We start from the raw sequence: 18,868 nt of genomic DNA, 5'->3' as shown, positions 1-18,868 counted from the left end.
GTGATGTGCCCGTTTTACAGATGAGGATTTCAAGATGTGCTGTTGCAGGTCGCACCGCCTAGTCTTCTCACTCCAAAGTCCTCTAGCAGTGTGTAGTGAGGAGGGACCACAGGTGACCCGGGGTGCAGGGGTGGGGGTGGGGGGGAGCTAGAGAACCAGTAGAAGTAAGTTCCTCAGCTTGTAATAGGACCCCCCCACCAAGAGACCGGTACTGTCCCACTGTTAGGCCTTTAGTCCTGTGGGTGATGTTTCCATAGCACCTCCCGTGGCCATATCCTATGTTCAGGCTCACGCCAGGACCTGATGTGGGTCTTTGCCCAAGGCCAAGACAGTATTTAAATTGCCTTCTTTGTCCCCAGGGAGCCCACGTGAAATAAACTGGGGCAGGCAGAAGATGCTACGGTGAAAGTTCATATTTATTCAGTCTGCACGTCTCAGTGCTCACTCTGTAGTAGCCCTGAAGACAGAACCGAAAATACCAGGCACCCATACACCCACACAGGACCTCCATTTACCTTCAAGGCTCCCTAATCCCATACCTATCATCTGGCAGGTCCAAGGCCAGTTCAGTCCACTGTGTGCTGAGCAGCACGTCCAAAGCATGATACAAAAATACCGGGTGGAGACAGAGTGGGCTTAATGACCATGGTTCAAGTATTGGGATAAAAACCAGGACCCAGAGATAGAAGGGGCAGCCGCAGGGAAGGCTCTGAAGACAGAATCCTGGCTCTCCCTATTTTCACTTCTCCATGACTCCCACGTACCCCAGCTCTCTGGCACACCACAACCTCTGAGGCAACTTCGGAGACATTTCCAGGTCCTGCCCCAGATTTCACACAAAATCTTGGAGACTCTGGGATGCCATAGCAGCTAGCCTGGCACCAGCCCTACCTTGCATGTGCCCACCATGCTTCAAAAAAGGCCTCAGCTGTCCTGCTAGGCATACCTCGGGCCCTCCAGGACTTGCCTCCCTACCATCACGCACACATACCACTCACACAGCTGGAGGTACGTGCTGTTCTCCCATGATCCTCTAGCTGTGCAAACCCACTCATGCCTCATGTTTCATGGTGGCCTCGGCTGCCTTTCTGCCCACTTCAGCTTGGTAAATTCATGCCTACTTATACTAAAGCCCAGATCAGACGGTCCCTGCCGATTCATGGGTTTGCAGTTCACAGTCCCATGAACGAGCCAAGAGAGGAGTTGGACCATGTACCGCTGATGGCTCGGTTGTCCCACTCCTGGTCTGTCAACTCCTCGAAGTCCTCTCTGGTCATCCTTTTATCCTCGCTGTCTGGCTTAGGACCTGTTGACAGGGAACACGTACGTCCACAGAGATGCACGAAAAGTGAGATGGAGTTCGGTGTGACCAGGCATGTCAGCGGGTACCTTATGCATCGTTCCTGCTGCCACCACACCAGCCTGCTCCCACACCTCACAGGAAGCACCCTTCCCTTCCAGCCTGCACGCAGCCTGCACGCACCCTGTGCAGGACAGTGCACTGGGTGGCTGCCTCTTGTCCCTGGGAGCGCATGTCCTGTGAGGGGCCTTGTCGGCTCTGTCATCTTCCTCTGGTATTTGCTTACCATTGGTCTGTGTCCTTGAACACAGGATCTGCGAAGGATCCGGGGTATCAATAGCTGCTAACCCGGGGGACTCTGCAAAGCCTAGAGCCTTCCAGAGCATTCCTGCACACATATAAGCCTTGAGACCTCTCAATACATGCACTTTAGGCCTTCCTCCCCCTGAGACACATACAGCTGGCTGGTGTACGTGCTTGTTTCTAATGAACTTGGGGGAAAACTTTTAAATAATTTCCATCTCTCAGACTGATTAAAAATTTGATATATCCACATTCATTGCACCCATGTATGTGATTATGTGTGTACATACACATGCGCAAATACTCTGGATCTTAATACAGAGTCACATTTGTTTTATAAACAACAAAACCCATCGAATTTTGAGCCTTTCCCTTTACTACTGGGGAATTCTCCCTAACCCCTCCTCTGCATAGGACACCGTCTGGTCACGGACGTCAGCACTGCTCACTCGGCTCTCCCCTGTTGTCAAACACTTCGGACACTTTCGATTCTTGGCTCTTATTAAGTCACACCCGGATGAGCACCCCCTGCACATAAATCACTGTCCGCAGCTCCAAATGACTCCCCAGGATCACTTCCAAGGGGAGGAATGCCTGGGCCAAAGGGGATGGACATTTTCCAGGCTCTTGGAACACTGTTGTCAAGTTGTTATCCAAAGAGCGTCCCTGTTTTATCCCCTCCAGAGGCCGTGAGCCTGCTGGCTCCACGTGTATGGCGACGGCGGGTGGCACAACGTCGTCTTCCTCTATTTTATGACTAGGGCTAAATGTCTGAGCGTTCTGTTTGACTCTCTGTATTTCTCCAGCCATTTCCTCTCCCTGGCTGTTAGTCTGAGGGATCTTTTTAGTTTTTAGATTATTTTGTTTACAAACAATCACCTTTGGTCTTTGAAGTAGGCACCCTTATTTTTATTGCCTATTTATTTATTTTTATTTTTGAGATGAGGTCTCCCTCTGTATCCTAGCTGTCCTCAAGCTTTCAATCCTCCTGTCTCAGCCTCTCAATGCTGAGGTTATAGGCTTGGGACACCATACCTAGCCGAAGACAAGAGTCTTACATATTAAAATGTTTACACCCTGAAGCATTCCAACAGTCTTGGTTACAATCCCTTTCTCAGCTATTATGTAAACCTATCCCACCTCCAACTAGATGTCAGCTGAGTGTTTCCTTATAATCCCTTCTAATTTTTTGTGTGTCTTCATTTTTCACACTTAACTCCTTAATCCATCTGGAATGGATTTTGTGAGATAATGCAGGTGAAGATTTAACTTCATGTTTTCCCCCCAAATAGTTAAGCGATTGCCCCCATCTGTGTTATGTTCCCCCAGATCCTTACGGCAGGGCTTTGAGCATGCCTCTGGGCAGCGTGTAGAGTAATCACGATGATCACACACATCATACGCACATGCCTATGCTCGGCAAAGTGCTGTCCATTCATCATCTGCTCACCACATTCTTCCCCGAGCACCTGCTACGGGCCAGGGCTTGCTCTCAGAGCTAAAAATGTAGCCGTGAATGAGATGGGTAATAATTCCTGCTCTCACGGGGCTCATGTTCTAGGGGGGGGGGCATAAAAATAACAAAATAGGCAAATTACAGGTCGGAGATGGAAGTCACTGCTGAAGCACTCGCCTAGCATGGTCCTCTCTCCTCTCTGTCTCTCCCTCCCTCCCTCCCTCCCTCCTCCCCCCCCCCGCCCCCGTCTCTCTCTCTGTCTCTCTCTCTCTGTCTCTGTCTCTTTCTGTGTCTGTCTGTCAGTCTGTCAGTCTGTCTGCCTCTCTCTCTCTCTCTCTCTCTCTCTCTCTCTCTCTGTCTCTCTCTCTCACACACACACACACACGTATGTTAGTGATAAGAGACGGCTATGAGAAGGAAGCAGCTGAAGGAGAGACACACTTTTACACAGGTGTTCAGGAAGGGCCCCACCGTGAAGTTCATTTACACAATCATGTGAAGTAGAAACGCAAATAGATGGTGTGATGTCTAGGTAGGCGTGGGGACAGCTCAAGCAGATGCAACTAGCCAGTGCAAAGGCCCCAAGGCAGGAGGAAAGCAAGCTAATGTTCCAAGATCAGCTAGAAGCCAACGTGGTTGGAGTGGAGTAAGCCAGAGGACACGAAGGAGACCCTGGGACTATAAGGGAGTGTGTGTGTGTGTGTGTGTGTGTGTGTGTGTATGTGTGTGTGTGCGTGTGTATGTGTGATGTAGGGCACTGAAGTCTCTGTACAGACTTTGCTTTACCTCGAGATGTAATGCAGAATTTGGGTGAATTTAAGAAGAGCAACATTGGGAGCAGGAGAAATGCTCAGAGGTTATGGTCCTGTTTGCTCTTCTGGAGGACCTGAGTTCCCAGCACCCACAAGGCAGTTCACAACCATCTTTAGCTGTAGTCCCAGGGGATCCGATGGCCTCTTCTGGCCTCCCCAGGCACCCAGGTATACATGTGGAAAACAGATATACATGGACGAAAAGCACCATTACACATAATTTTTTAAAAGAAAAGCGACATTGCTTGTGTCTCCGCACAGGGTTTGTCAAGCTCAGCACTACTGAATTCTTGGGGCAGAGAGTTATTTGTTCTAGGGAGCTGGCTCACACACCCCGAGATGGTTAGCAACACCCTCAACAGTGTGCATGTCCTCCATACCATGTGACAAAACCTCCTCCAACTTTCAATCAATGAAAGATATTTGACAGGATCTCCTTGGTGCCCATGCTGACACAGCAAAAGCAAATTAAATGGTCATGGTGGCATATACCTGCAATCCTAGCACTCGGGAGACTGAAGGAAGAGGGATACCAAAGTCCATGAATCTGAGGCCAGCCAGGGCTATAAAGTGAGACCCTTGCATGTCAAAAGAAAAAAAAAGCCACTGCAATTCACAGAGGAGAAATACTGGTAGCTGAAGGGCCAGATTGGGGCTGAAAACAAACCTCTAGATCCACAGCAGATGTCTAGGATGCGGTGACCTGGGATGTGACCACCAGGGAGGGAAGGTGACAAAAAATTCAAGGACTCCGCCCTTGGGCACATGATGTTCAGAGGCTATGGTTGAAGAGATGTGGTCAAGGCAGATGTTGATCCAGGCATCCAGAAAAGAGGGAGGTTTTGAGGCTCAGAGAACGACTTGGTCCCCAGGTCATGGAATAACCAGAGGCAGGACGGAGACAGCAAGACGATGCAGAGGCCGGAAAGGACTTTACTCATGAGGGACCAGGAGGGAGGAGACCCTTTATACTGCACAAAGCTATTCCTGGGTCCTTCGTGTCCTGTGACATCTTCTCCGATGCTCTTAGTTGAGCCACAGCAGCCATCTGCAGGCCACCTCCATGTGACTAGGTTCTGGGCAGGGCCACCCACCTCTGGAAGCACCCCTGGTAAGCAAGGCAAACAAGTACATGAAATGCAGGTTTCCAGGCCCAACCCTACAGTGATGGAGGCCAATGCTTCAGGACCCTCTAGACAGAGGGGATAGGAGCCTGCTGCCTTGTCTCATACTCATCTCCCTTTCCTGACCCCAGGGACCACTCTCCAAGGACAAGAGTCCCAGAGCAGTAGAGTTCCTACTGTCAGAGCAGCCAGGCTTGCACTCAGGCAACGGGCAGGAATAGGAGGACACTGGAAAGGTGCCATGGTCCACAGAAGTGGTCTCTGGTTTTGGTTTTCTTAGCGCATTAGAAATAATAACAGGGTCCTATGTGGATGGGACAATCTGGGAAGGGGATAAAAATTGATGTGGAAAAGACGGGGGAAATAACTGGAGTGGAGTTGCCCCTGAGCAAGTTAAAAAAAAAAAAAAAAAAAAAAAAAAAAAGAGTCCTTAGCAGTGCACACGAAACCGACCAGACACTGGGCCTTGGAGCTCCATTAACTTCAAAGAACTGAAATGAAGGGAACCATAATATAAGGAGAAACCTCTCCTTCACCGACGTTAAGGAAACCAAAATTATGTACAGAGGAAGATCCAGTAGCGGCATGTTTCTCCCACACACAGCACAAAGGAGGGGTCCGTAAAGTAACCCCAATCAATCCCGCGAAAAGATAGATCAACGGGCAAGCAAGTGACCCAGATCTTCACAGTAAGGAGAGAGGAGGCGCAAACAGCCCTGTCAGGAATGGAACCGGAAGCCGGCCTACAGACACGGAGCCGCCCAGAGAACGAACAATGTGACCATCACTGTGCCGGTGATTCTGAGTTATCACAATGGACCGGTCTCTAGTAAGACCAAAGTTATCAAAACCGAATAAAGGAAAAGTTGGAAACCTGAACAAGTCCACAGTCAGGGGCAGACTGAATTAATGTTTAAAATGTTCCCATAGGGCTGGAGAGATGGCTCAGAGGTTAAGAGCACTGACTGCTTTTCCAAAGGTCATGAGTTCAATTCCTAGCAACCACATGGTGGCTCACAACCATCTCTTCTGGTCTGCAGGCAGAATGCTGAATACATAATAAATAAATAAATCTTTAAAAATATGTTCCCATAAAGAAAACTCTAGGCCAATATTCAAACTTGTCCAATATTCAAAGAAACAATTTTATGCTGTGCTCCAGAGAGCATAGAAAGAAAGTGTCTGCCCCCAACTCATGCCATGATGTGAGGGAAACCCGGGCACAAAACCTCAACAAGGGCAGAACGGAGAAAGAACTCATAGCTAGTTTCATTCGTAAGCACAGATGAGTAAATTCTAAATGAGAAATTAACTAACAAGCTAAGTGTGGCAGCGCACACCTTTAATCTCAGCACTTTGGAAGCAGAGGTTGGGCGGATCTTGGTGAGTTTGAGGCCAGCCTGGTCTACAAAGTGAGTTCCAGGCCAGCAAGAGCTACACAGTGAGAGAGACTGGGGAAAACGCAGTATGGTGGGACTAGACATATGGGAACAATTTAAAGTTGATTTGACATTGCAGCCTTGCTTAACACTGTTTATGACGTTAGTCAATACAGAAAAAAAAAATCATTTTGATAATCACAGAAAAGATATGATAAAAATTCAAAATGCACTCATTTTTCAAAGGAAACAGCCAACCTGAAAAGAAAAGAAATGAATGTGACAAAGAAAATTCACAGAAGGCCGACAGCAAATGTCATTGCTGTAAATACTGAAAGCTCCCTCTGAAGCTGTAAGCAAGACGGAAAGGTAGGGTACCCTCCATGACCACGCCGTGACCACGCTACCCTCGAGGGGCCAGCCAGGGCAGACAGCCCCAAGTTAAACAGCAAGACTAAGGATTGGTTTGTGTGTTTGTGTGTCTCTCTCTCCCAAAAGTACATGTGTTAAAGCCTTAACTTCTCAGTTTGACAGTGTTGGGGTTGAGGGGAAACCAAGGTGCCAGAACAGCCATGCCTTTCTGCAGGAAATGGGTCAACTGTGTTAGGCGGTCGGTCGGTCAGGCGCCTCCCTCGCTCCCTCGGTCAGTTACCTAGGCAGGATCACCTATAGCCTGGATTGGTCTCAAATTCACTATGCAACTGAGAATGACATTGAACCCCTGATCTTCCTGCCCTCAACTCTGGGGTTCCAGGCATCTTACGTGTTACCAGGGGTTTAACCTGTTCACACTGGGCCATCGGTCTACCAGCTGAGCTGCATACCGTTCCCCTCCCCCTCTCTGCACATGTCCACTCACCTTCCGCTTCCTGCCCCGAGCTGAAGCAGCCAGGTAATCGATGCCTGGCCGTGGCTTCCTGTCCTCCGGAAACTTGAGTCAAAGATGACTTTTCTTTTTAAGTTACTCTGCCTGGGGTATGCTGTCATAGCAACAGAAAACCAACCCAAACAAGCTGATTCCACATTCAGCTTTTCTGACCTCAGCTCACAGGCACTCCTACCACTTGCGCACGCACGACCCCACCCCCCCCCCCCCCATTCCCCCATCCCCCCCCCCCCGCCACCCCCTACCCTGTCTCCAGCTCCCCACATGCTCCCTCACTCAGCCACTCAGTAGCTAACTGCAGGGCCTTCTGGGAGCCTGCTCACCGTCCTGGCATTCTTTTTCTTCTCACTGCCATCCACCTGTGATGGCTTCTAGCTCTCCCTCCTAATGGGCAGTTTTTGGGTGTGTATGGCACCCCTACCTTGGCTCCTGCAGGGCCTTGTGGGCAGGACCGGGTCAGATTCCCTTGTGGTCCTGCCCCCCGCCCCAGCCCCCACCTCGTTGCTGGTCCCAGGTGTTAGGGTTAAAAATGAGATGGCACACAACATATAGGAATATGGAGAGATTTATTTGGGAGAAAGGAAATGGAGAAGAGTTGGGACCTGACCTCAGTGGGCCAAAAGGGTAGGGAGAGACAGACAGACAGACAGACAAGGGGGCACCCTTAGAGAAAGTACAAGAAAGACTAAGAGACAAAGTAAGAGAGTGACAAATGGAGGTTTTTTTTTTTTTCCTTTTATCCTGGTCCGCTGGCACACACCTAGTGGCGGCCAAGTGATGATGTCAGAGGTTGCTAAGCAACCTAGGGGCAGGCCCCTTACATGCCAACACTAGGGAGCATCTGTTAACAAGTGACAGGATGAGTGTCCTGGAGTGCAGGAGCATGATCCCTGTGACAGGCTTACCCACTGGCCCAGCATGCTACAAGCAGCTACCCTCTGCAGGCCCTTGCTGGTGGCCACTGAGACCCAGCTGCTCTCTGTTGGACTGATGAAAGCCTTGGGAGCCTAACTCCACAAGCCAAGGGCAGGGGAGGGACCCTCGGAAGAAGGCCCTGAATAGCACTGCGTGAACGGCAGAGTCAGTGGTATGACAATGAAACTGTGTTTTGTCCCAGGGCAGGGGACCTTGAGCAGGTCTCTGGAGAAAGAGCCATATCAATTAGGAAAGGAGGTGAGACCACAGAGCTGCTACTTTGGTCTCAGGGAGGTTCATTTGCTGTTTACTCTTCTCTTGACCTCAGTCAGGATTCCAGATAATCTCATGGATGGGAGAGATACGACGTATGTGGTGTGTTAAGTTCCCACAGGCCTTGGTTGGCTGGTGACAGTGGGCACCCAACAGCAGATACAAAGTGACCCCATCTCTGGAAGGAATATTACCATCCTCATGTAAGTACGTCACGGTTACCAAGAGACTCGCCGTCGGTGGCTGGTAGACAAAAGTCAACCAGGTAGGAAGGAGAGACTACTCACAGAACAGAGCCACTTGTGCAGGGGACAGGAACACGAAAGAAGCTGGTGGTGTTTTCAGGGCTAGCATATCCAATGCTGGACACTGAGCCCTGGGAGCCAGCACCCAGAGTGGGAGGGAGGGATGGAGGGACGGAGGGAGGGAGGGAGGATCTGTCCCCTGGGTGAGAAGATGGATCTGCATGTGGGGACCGTGCTGAGGACAGTGTGTGGAGAGTGGAAACAGGGACAGCGTCTCCCTGGAATGAGGGTGTTCCTGTGTCATTTCGGCAAGTAACAGCCACAGCCTGCCTGGTTGATGATGTTGGATCACAGAAGCAAAGGGGCCAGGGAGCCCTCCAGCTCACCATCTTCTCAGTGACAACAGGCGGAGCATCTGTAAGCCCCCAATCGGAAGCCCTGGGGCTCTTAGGTTCTGCTCTTCCAAAGGACCCACGTTTGGATCCCCCACCCACACCAGACGCCTCACAACCATCTCTAACTCCAGAGGCCCCAGTGCCATCTCTTAGATGTGTAGACACACACACACACACACACACACACACACACGGCCCCAATGCCATCCCTCAAGTGCACTAAAATCAGCGTTTCCTGAGTACTGATTTATCATTTCTAATTCTGCAACATTTTGGATTTGGATTTGGAATAGAGCTGCTCAAGAGGTTTTGCCTGTGTAGGTGTTTCCAAGCCTAAGGACTCTGAGACAACTGCACTCTGACTAAGGGCTACTGGAGCTGTGTAATAGGAGGGAGAGGGTGAGCAAAACAGATTGTTATCCAAAGGGGCTGGCTTCTCCCGGGTGGTTCAGTCCTTCATGGTCAGACAGCCAGGTCCCCCTCCACAGACAGGGTTAACCAGAAGCCACTGCAGAATCAAGAGTGCAGAAGTGGCCAATTGGCTATGAACTGGTATTATAGTCTCCTCTCCCTGAACTGCTCACCACCCGGCCCTAGGCCCTAGCAGAGCCTCTGAAGCAGGCCATTGCCCATCCATGCCCCAGTTATACACCACTATGGGGTCCTGACTAGCTCACCTCACAAAGATCCTCTTTCCAATCCTGGGGTCCTTTTGGAGCCCAAACCAAAGATGTAATGGTAGATGGAGCCAGTAGACCAGGATCAAGGAGGGAGTGGTCAGGAAGGCCACAGGGGGAGGTATGAGCAGACAGAGTGGCAAAGTGCATGAGAAAGGACACTGCTGGGACACTATGCTCACTCAAAACTCTCAGGCCCTCAGCAGTTCTGTGAGGCCTGGCTTCCTCCACACTAGGGCAGGGCGTGAAGGCCGAGGGGGCGGGGCTCCTAAGACCCTGCAGCTCTGCGGAGGTGTTGACAGCAGAAAGCCAAACAATGCAAAGGCTGAAAGCAGGATCTGCCGCTGGGAACAGAAGAGCTGTGACCAGATCCCTGGGTTCCTCAGCTGTAACGTGGGATCCCATCATCTGCCTCACAGGATTAAACTGCACTGAAGGACACAGAGAAGCCATAGGTCACCAGTGACACTCTCCAACTCAAATGGATGACACCCTGGGAAGTCAGAAGAGGGTGTTCAGGGTGGCCGTGGCCCGCCAAGCCCTTGAAAGCCTGGAGCGACCTCTCTCAGTTGTGAGTCTGACTGTATCATGCTAGGCTGCTAGTCCTCACATTCATTTGTGCCTTGGTCCCCAAGGGCTTCCCTCTGCTCCGGGTGGCTGGGCTCAGCCATGCTTGGAGAAGGCCTGTCCATCTCCTGAGTGCTGGCAGGAGGCACCCCATAAATCAATCACTAAATTCCAGGCAGATGCACACATGTTGTTTTGGTTGGAAACCCAGCTCCTTTCTGTGGCTGGGGGAGACCCGACCTTCAGGTGATTCAGTGGGACAGAGGCCTGGAGTTGGTTCCACCAGAGGGTGACGATAATATTTTCTTTCCTGTCTTACGTTGGAGACAGGGCAAGAATTTTTCCAGCCCTCTATACAGGGCCAACGCAAATGTAGGTTTACTCAGTGAATATTTATAAACCCCAGGATTAGGAAGCTAGTAACAAGGACTCCAGATTTTGGGGGTGGGGCTCTATGGTACACAGCACTCTCCCCAGAACCCCACAGCCAGATCATAGAGGAGGAAGGAAAACATGGATATGGCTTAAAGCTGTGGTTTTTGCAACCTTTGGCCCTGGGTTCAAATCTCAAGTCTGATACTTTGTCAAACCTCAATTGATATTTCTGCAAAACAGAGGGGGGGGACAAGAAATCCTGGTGCAGTGGGGCTGGAGGGATGGCTCAGAGGTTAAGGGTACTGGCTGCGTTTCCAAAGGTGCTGAGTTCGGTTCCCAGTAACCACATGGTGGCTCACAACCATCTATAATGAGATTTGGTGGCCTCTTCTGGCACACAAGCATACATGCAGCACTGGGTAAATAATAAAAAAAAACATCTTTAAAAAAAAAAAAAAAGACGAAATCCAGGTGTAAGATTTAAATTAACGTATATGTTTAGGACTGAGCACATTTTAATCATCGGGTAAGTTGTTGATATTAATGTACTTCTATGGCTTCTTAGTGAAGGGACACAGCCAGCCCAATGCCCCAGGACAGTGAAAGCTCAAATGCCTTGAGAAGCGACAGGTGACACATGAGGGCAGAATGGAGGTCCAGGGCCAAGTATCAGCCCTCAGGCAGGCAAATGGTCAGAAGACTCAGGCCCTTCCTGAAGAATGCCCGGCGAGAAGGAGGATATCGAAGTACGGGGCATGGCAGGGCAGTGGAGTGAGCCCTTAAGCCTGGGAGCTCAGAGGCTGCAAACACACAACCATCCTTTAGAAGCATACCCCTCCACACCCAGCTTAGGTCTCTGCTCTTCATCACATACCCAGGGTTGGGTGGCAGGCTTTCTGGGGCCCCCAGCTCTATGCTGGACAAAGTCTAGGTCTGAACCTGCTGCTGTGTTTAAGCAATGTCAAGCGCTTGCCTAGGCAAAGTCCTTACTCCTCAGCATAGCCCCACAAGGAAGGAGCCCTGTCACTGCCGTTATGTGGAAGAGGAGGGTTAAGTGACATGGTTACTGGCGAAGTAGAAGCAGGATGTGAAACGAGGCTGACACTACTCGGCTGTCCCCCCCACACACACATACACACACACTCACACACTCGCACGCATATCCCTGCCTATACTCAGGCAGCTGCCAAAGACCAAGCTCAGCTGGCACTGGCTGCAAGACTGCGATGGGAGGAGAGGAAGAAAAGGCAGAGCATAGGATGAGCTCGGCAGGGCGTCAGGGGTCTACTGAGAACCTGAGATGTGCTTGTGAAACCTGTGGCTTTGTTGCCTTTGTCCTAGGTTCAAATCCCAAGTCCGACACTTCTGTTGCGAATCAGCTCTCTCACTCGCTCTACATACAAGCTCCACCCCCTTTGTCCTCAGAGGAGTCCTTAGATGCTACTTGTCTGCTGGCAGCCTCTAGGTAGCCAGTTCCTCTTGACTCTTTGCCCCCCAAAATGCCCATTCCCCAGCTGAGCACCTGTGGCCCTTGGGAAAAGCTTTTCTCTTTATGAACTCCCCCCCCCCCCCCCGCCAACCTCAGAGCTGTCCTGATGACACAGCGCCTGGGAGTCCTGGGAGCTCATTGGATATCAAGACACCAAGTGTTATGTGTTATGGCAAGATGCAAACAGCATACATCTTGGGCTAGCCTTCAACCACCTCGCCCGCCCCACAGCCTGCTCTGGGTGTAGCCACATCTACTTCCTACAAAGCAGTGGGAGTCTTTGCCGCTGCTGGGCCTCGGCTCTCTCGCTCGCTCTGCCAGAATGCCCTTCCCCACCCCTCTCCTTGGCAAACTCTCTCATCCATCAGGAGCCAGTCCAAAGGCCATCCACCTGTCATAGCCTCTGCTGACCACTGCCCATGGCCAGGACCTTCTGTGTTCTTAATCACGCCTGGTTCTCTCCACTGGGCCTTTCCCCACAGCTGTTGCCGTTTCTCCACTGGACTCCAGGCTGCTTGGGCCATTTGCCTTGGGACCCTCAGGATCAGGTCTGTCCCAGGGCAGATGGTCAGTGAACATTCACAGCATGAGTGAGCAAAAAGCCCAACAATGGATGGCCTAGGCATGGGTGGCTCTCAAAGCCTAGGCACGGGTGGTTCTGGGCTTGCCTGGAGTTAAGCTCTCTTTGCCCTCTCTGAGCATCCTACCAAGCACCTCCCTTCCCCTTCCCACTGCAGGGCTCCAACACCTGCGCCAACCTGCTCTAAGCTGCTCCAACACCCATCGGGGCTGAGCCCAGGGCACAGAGAAGAGGAACACAGCAATGCGTGCATGGCTTCCTCACCAGCCACCCCACTGCCTGCCACCGACAGGAGCCAAGGCTCAGGCATGCACTGGCAGGGTGGGGTCTGTCACAGCCACACAGCCACCTGCTCAGCCATCATGGTAGAGCCAGGCCAGGCTACCAGAGCTGACTCTTCAAAGAGATAAAAGCCCAGGAAACAAGAGAATGCAAGGGAGGGAAGGGAAAAGAGGAGGGGAAAAAAATAATTTTTAAAAAAGGGTTCTTTTGGTATTTGTTTTCAAAGCCACTGACGAAAACCAGATTTGAAGTTTGGGGTAAAAAGGGATTTGGGCCTTTCAAATTCCACTCTCCACTAATTGACTGCAGTTACCCTTGAAAGAGCCCTCAGCTCTTTAGAACAATCAGCGGCCCAGCTGGGCCTCCGCAGCCAGCAGCAGCCTGGCTCCAGAGGGTCGCCCTTGCTATGTGAGTACCGGGTGACACAGGCCGTTGGACAGATGGAGGGACAGGCAGGGGCGGAGGGCTCCTCAAAGGCAGGCACATTGGGAAGCACATGGGAAGGGCAGGTCAGGAGTCACATCTAGGCTGCCTGCCCTCAGTGCTTGCTCTGCCCTTGGCTGCCTGCCTCTCAGGGTGCTTGTGGCTTTCCAAGACAGTAGTGAGCTGTGGCAGATTCAACCCGAGTGTGGAGTAGATTTTCTGTTAGTGGCTTACATGGATGGGTCCCCCAGGATCCCTCCCAGCACTGTGGTACATTGACTGTACCCGCCAGCGTAGGCGCTGCTAGTCCTTCCTTACCGAGTTGCACCATTTTTGCAACGGCTTTTCTTTACAGCGCCTCAGAAACAGCCATCTCTGCTCCCACTCTACATAGGGAGAATCCTAAATCCAAGGCCCTCAGCTCCCAGCAACCCAGTGCTGGGGGAAAAACCCAAGGGCTTTTTGTAGACAATACAGACACTAAATCTCATGTCAATTCCCCACCCTCGGCCCACGTTGCTGAGGAATGGGGCAAAGCCACTTGCCTGCCTTAGAGTCCCTGGTTTGTACCCAGCCCTGACTGTGAGCTAGCTAGCTAACGTCCCTGCCCAGGCCCCTCACACACACCATGCTAAAAAGCACTCTTGGGAAATGTTAGCTGCCTTTCTACAAGTAAGGGAGTGCGACCACTCTCAGCAGAGGCTGGCTCCCCGCTCTGCATGGCTGTCCCTGAAGAGTAAGCCCTTCTCTTTTCAGAACCCGTGCCTGCTCCAGGCAGCGACTCGACTGCTGCCCTGCAGCGTATTCTCCCCTTCCCTGGGCTGGTCTCTCTTCCTCCTACACTGTGGACAACAGTTTCTAGGCATAAGCTGCATTGCTGAAGGGATGGAGTTTTTTTCCAATGCAGAATCTCGCTGACCGCTGTAAGAGCTCCGTGATCTTGCAATGTTTAGGAGGTACCGAGGAACCAGGGAGGGCTGAGGTAACAAAGCCCTCTGGGAGGAGACCTGGGTGCCCAACTGGGTGACCACTCTCTGGTTCTTAGGCTCCTTATCTGAAAAGACATGGGTGGACAATTCTGGCCCCTGGGGGGAGGGGTAAGGTTGTCACAGCGACTCTTGAGGATGAGAAGTGAGGTGATGATAAAGCTCCCAGAGAGGTGGGGCCTTGGCAGCAGAGGGCTAGTGGCATCCTTGGCACATCTTCCTGACACAGTGGCACTGCCCGAGCTTCTGGGAAGGAAGAACTGGTATTGGAAAAAGCCAATGGATGCAAGTGCTCTGGACCTGGAACTGCAGTCGGCATCCGTCTTCACTCCAAGCCTGAGGAGGTGCTCGTGGGGTGAGGTACATGGCCTGGGCCACCACTGGAAGCAGCCCAATCCAGGACATGTGCCAGATACCCTGGGAGAATCCAGAGTGTTCTTCCTGTCAGAATACATATCCCCTCTCACCCCCAACAATCAGGCACTGCCAGATACAGGGAGAAAGAGACACCTCAGTGTCCCAGCAGGGCCAGAGACCCTGTACTCACCTTATGATTTCCCCAGGCAATATGGCGTCCGGCTTCTGTTGCTCATTACCGGCACTGGTGCCCCTGGCTCAATCAGCCTAAGGCATTTGATAAGCACGATCCTGTCGCTCACTGGAATTACAAACACCAGCAACGCAGGTGCCCGGAACTAAGCTGCCGTGCTTGGATGGAGGCACAGACAGTTCATGTCACCACCAGTTCCCTATACATCCCCCCAGGTACCTGTTAGGGACTATTACGTGATGTGCAGCACACAAGCCGTCCACTGCTGTCACTGCCTCTCCAGCTGCATCTAGTCACCATGCTGGACACTGGACACCCCCAGTCACTTGCCCAGGCCTTTGCCAAGGCAGATCTCCTGTGGGAGCTGACAAACTCCCATCCACCCTTTTCTCGTCCTGCTTAAAGTGACACCTAATCCAAGATGTCTGCGTGTGCCACTCAGGAAGCCCCTCCTTCCTCCGTGTTTGAGAACTTGTCCCTCCCGCTTCACACGAACCAAGCCCTAGCAGCTCTCAGAGCTCGGGTGCCTGTCCCTCTGCCTGGTTCGCCATCCTGCAGCTCCCCGCTGGGAAGCCCTCCCCGACTATCCCCCAGCCTGCCTGGTTCCCAGGCCCTGCGCTGCACGATCATTTGGCATACCTATGACATATGCCACCTTGGAAGCACTCTGCCACCTGTGTTGGGGCACAGGCCCAGTCAGTCCCAAGCAGGCAGGCAGAGGAGGTATAAACAATACTATCCTCAAACAGCCACGGAACAGCCTATCAGCGCTCATGGCACATCTGGATGTCCGGCCCTCCGGGCTCCGGGGACTGGACACATGAAACCACTATGTTCTACTGTGACCAGAAGCTTCATATGGAAGGAATCAAGGAGACCCAGGAACTGCGACTTCATTATCCCGGCCATAAACCTGATTTACACTCGGGGTTTCTTGTTCCCAGAAGTTTCAACCTTATCCCAGCAAGTCTTAGGGGCAAACCCTGAGCATAACAGGAAACAGCCCGCTATAACTAGGGTAGAGGATTGGCCCAAAGGCCCTTATAACCCTGGTGGGGTCACCTAAGCTTTACCTGGAGTGAAGGCTGCAGGGGGCAGCAGCTGGGACGAGGCACTAGTTCTGACTCTATCACAAATAGGTAGTGTGGACTTGACAAGTTACTTCCTGTCAGGGCCTCAGACTCCTCAAGTCTATGGTGACCATTGGGAAGAAGAGGTGGTACATAGGGAGCCACTCCATCAGTTCCGGGGTCTCTCCACCCTCAGCTAACACACACACACACACACACACACACACACACACGAGATAACAGAGCTGTCTGTCCCCCACATCACATATAAGGACTACAAAGTTTGAGGAGGGAGGCTCGCCTGCCTCTCTCTCAGTCACCTGGGAGCCCAGCCTTGGAGTCCACATACCAGCCAGGTGTGCTTGCATGATCAAAACGTCCCAAGCCAACTTGTTTTGAAAGGAAAGGACAAAGTGAGGGGAGTCAGCCAGCATCTTCCCTAGGGCTAGCTGACAAATACAGGAAGGTGTCTTTACCAGATATTGCTAGCTGCTAAGTACAGCAGACACATGGGGAGGTAAGCTCTCTAGCATTACCGTATGTCCTGTGTTAGCCTTCTGTGGATTTTTCTTTCTGCTAAGACTCTAGAGGAACTTGTGAGCCAGCAGCCAAAGTCACCAGCCACTCTGGCTCATCCTTTTAGGCAACTTTGAAAAATATATATATATTAAAAAAAAATATATATATATATAATGTATGAGTGCCCTATCTGCATGTACACCTACAGGCCAGAAGAGGGCATCAGAGGGTATAGATGGTTGTGAGCCACCACGTGGTTGCTAGGAACTGAACTCAGGACCTCTGGAAGAGCAGACAGTGCTATTAGCCGCTGAGTCATGGAACTGAACATGCTAAGAAGCATTCCTTCAGCTGTCTTCCCCTTTTAAGCATGCACACTATTACTTTAAGCTGAGCATGTTCAGAACTGTGTAGCCCTCTTTTCTTCCTGACCTAATAACATTACACTAAGCATGTTCAGAAGCACGCCTGCCCCTAAAGTGCTTTCTGGTATAAACATGCATAGCTGCCATGACTGAGATACCATGGGTCCTTCTTGCAGAGAGAAGCAGCTTTGGAAATAGCCCTGCTGTTCTCTCTAGTGCGGGTGATAAACGTCTCTCCACTCTTTGATTTCCTGGTTGTGCTTGCTGGCTTTGCACTCGCCAAACTGAGGATCCGAGGTTAGCTTACCTACTTCTGTCTCTGCTATTGCTATCCAATCAGTGGCTCTCAAGTTTCTCACAGAGTACCCCCCACCACCAACACACTCATACTCAGCCTTCGCTCAGATGCCACTGCTCAGGGAGCCCATGACGGCCCAGCGACAACTGTATTCTCACCTCACCATCGCCGGCCTCTCGCTTACTTCATGATTTTTGTCTGCCTCTTTTGAGACAGGACTGACTTAGCCCAGACGGAGCTTAAGCTCACCGTGCAGGCTGGGCTGGCCTCAAGTACGGCTTGATCTTCCCGCCTCGGCGTTAGCACTACAAGTGTGTGTCACCAGGCCCAGATATCCCTGCCTCACACTTTTCATCACCACTTATCACCCCAGCAGGCACACTCTTGGTAAAGAAGTTAGCACACAAGCTCCCAGTATGCCTCAGTTGCACTCTAGAAGCTGCCGTCGATGACTGGGGGGTGACACAGGATTGAACAGGCAGGAAGCTCTGATCTCCTAGAACATCCTACCAGCAGGGAAAAGAAAGCACTAATAATTAGTAGTACAAAAGTGAGGAGAAGGGGGAGGGGCGATGAGGAGGAGGAGAGGGAGGGAGAAGGAGAAGGAGGAGGGGGAGGAGGAGAGAAAGGATGAGGAGGAGGAGAAAGGATGAGGAGGAGGAGGCAGCACGTGTTGGCTCCAGGCCTCAGAGTCACACTCAGGCCACTGAAGACACAGGCTTCTGTTCCAAGTGACACAAGGGCGTTTTAGAACAGCAAGTATTAACAGTCAAAAAAAAAAAAAACCCAACACATTAGGTTCACATAAAGGGTCACTTGAGTGCTGTGCCAGGAATGGGAGGCCCAGGTTAACACCTGGTTTGAGTGACCATACTTGTCCACCTTTCTGTCTCTGGCCACAGGACAACTGGGTCCTACAAGGCAGTGGACAGGTCTCCAGATGTCTACAAATCACAGCCCCAAGTTCCAGTCTGGAGAGGAGGAACTGCGCCATCCATGCTAGGTGGTATGGTGCTCAGTTGCTTCATGAGAACCCGAAGGAGCATTGCTTAGAGCTCAGAGAAAGTAAGCAACCCCAGCAAGGGGGTGCTTGAGCCGGGATTTATCCTGGGTCTACTTGCCTCCTTCTAGGTCTTGTTCAAGCAAAGCGTTAACAAATGGGGCCAAGGCAGAGGTCAGGGGAGCACTGCAAAGAGAATAGCATGTGCACAGGCCCTGGCGTGAGCCTTGCAGCTGGGACTTATAGGGTGAGGGTGTGGGAGATGCTGCTAAGCTTAGCCACTGTGGGAGCTTGGATTGCTGACAAAAGCAAGGGAAAGAGCACGGTGTGCCGCCATTTTATGTGTATTTTACTCTGCTCTGTATTTTCCCCCTACAGAACTTTTTGCATTCTGACATCATTCCATCTATTTTACTCACTGGCCCTGTTTATGGGTGGTGATTTCTCTCTTCTCCTGGCACAGCCTTCTAGAAGGGATTTCCATCTGACTGAGCGTCATCTCCCAGACATCAGCACAGCTAGGTTCTCAAGGGTGCTCATTTACTGAGGAAAACATCAAGATTGTCTGGTATTTTAAGTGCTGGTTAAAATGGATGTGC

The 18,868-nt window shown here is 51.4% G+C and overlaps 1 protein-coding gene across 3 annotated transcripts in view; it reads right to left on the bottom strand.

Annotated features, from left to right (window-relative positions):
* The window catches only part of Glis1 (GLIS family zinc finger 1), a 196,102-nt gene that overhangs the window by 98,990 nt on the left and 78,244 nt on the right, over positions 1-18,868 (bottom strand). The window lies entirely within an intron of this gene.

This window comes from Acomys russatus, chromosome 29 (assembly GCF_903995435.1).
Source record: "Acomys russatus chromosome 29, mAcoRus1.1, whole genome shotgun sequence".
Lineage (NCBI taxonomy): Eukaryota > Metazoa > Chordata > Mammalia > Rodentia > Muridae > Acomys > Acomys russatus.
This window is presented reverse-complemented; position numbering and strand designations above follow the sequence as displayed.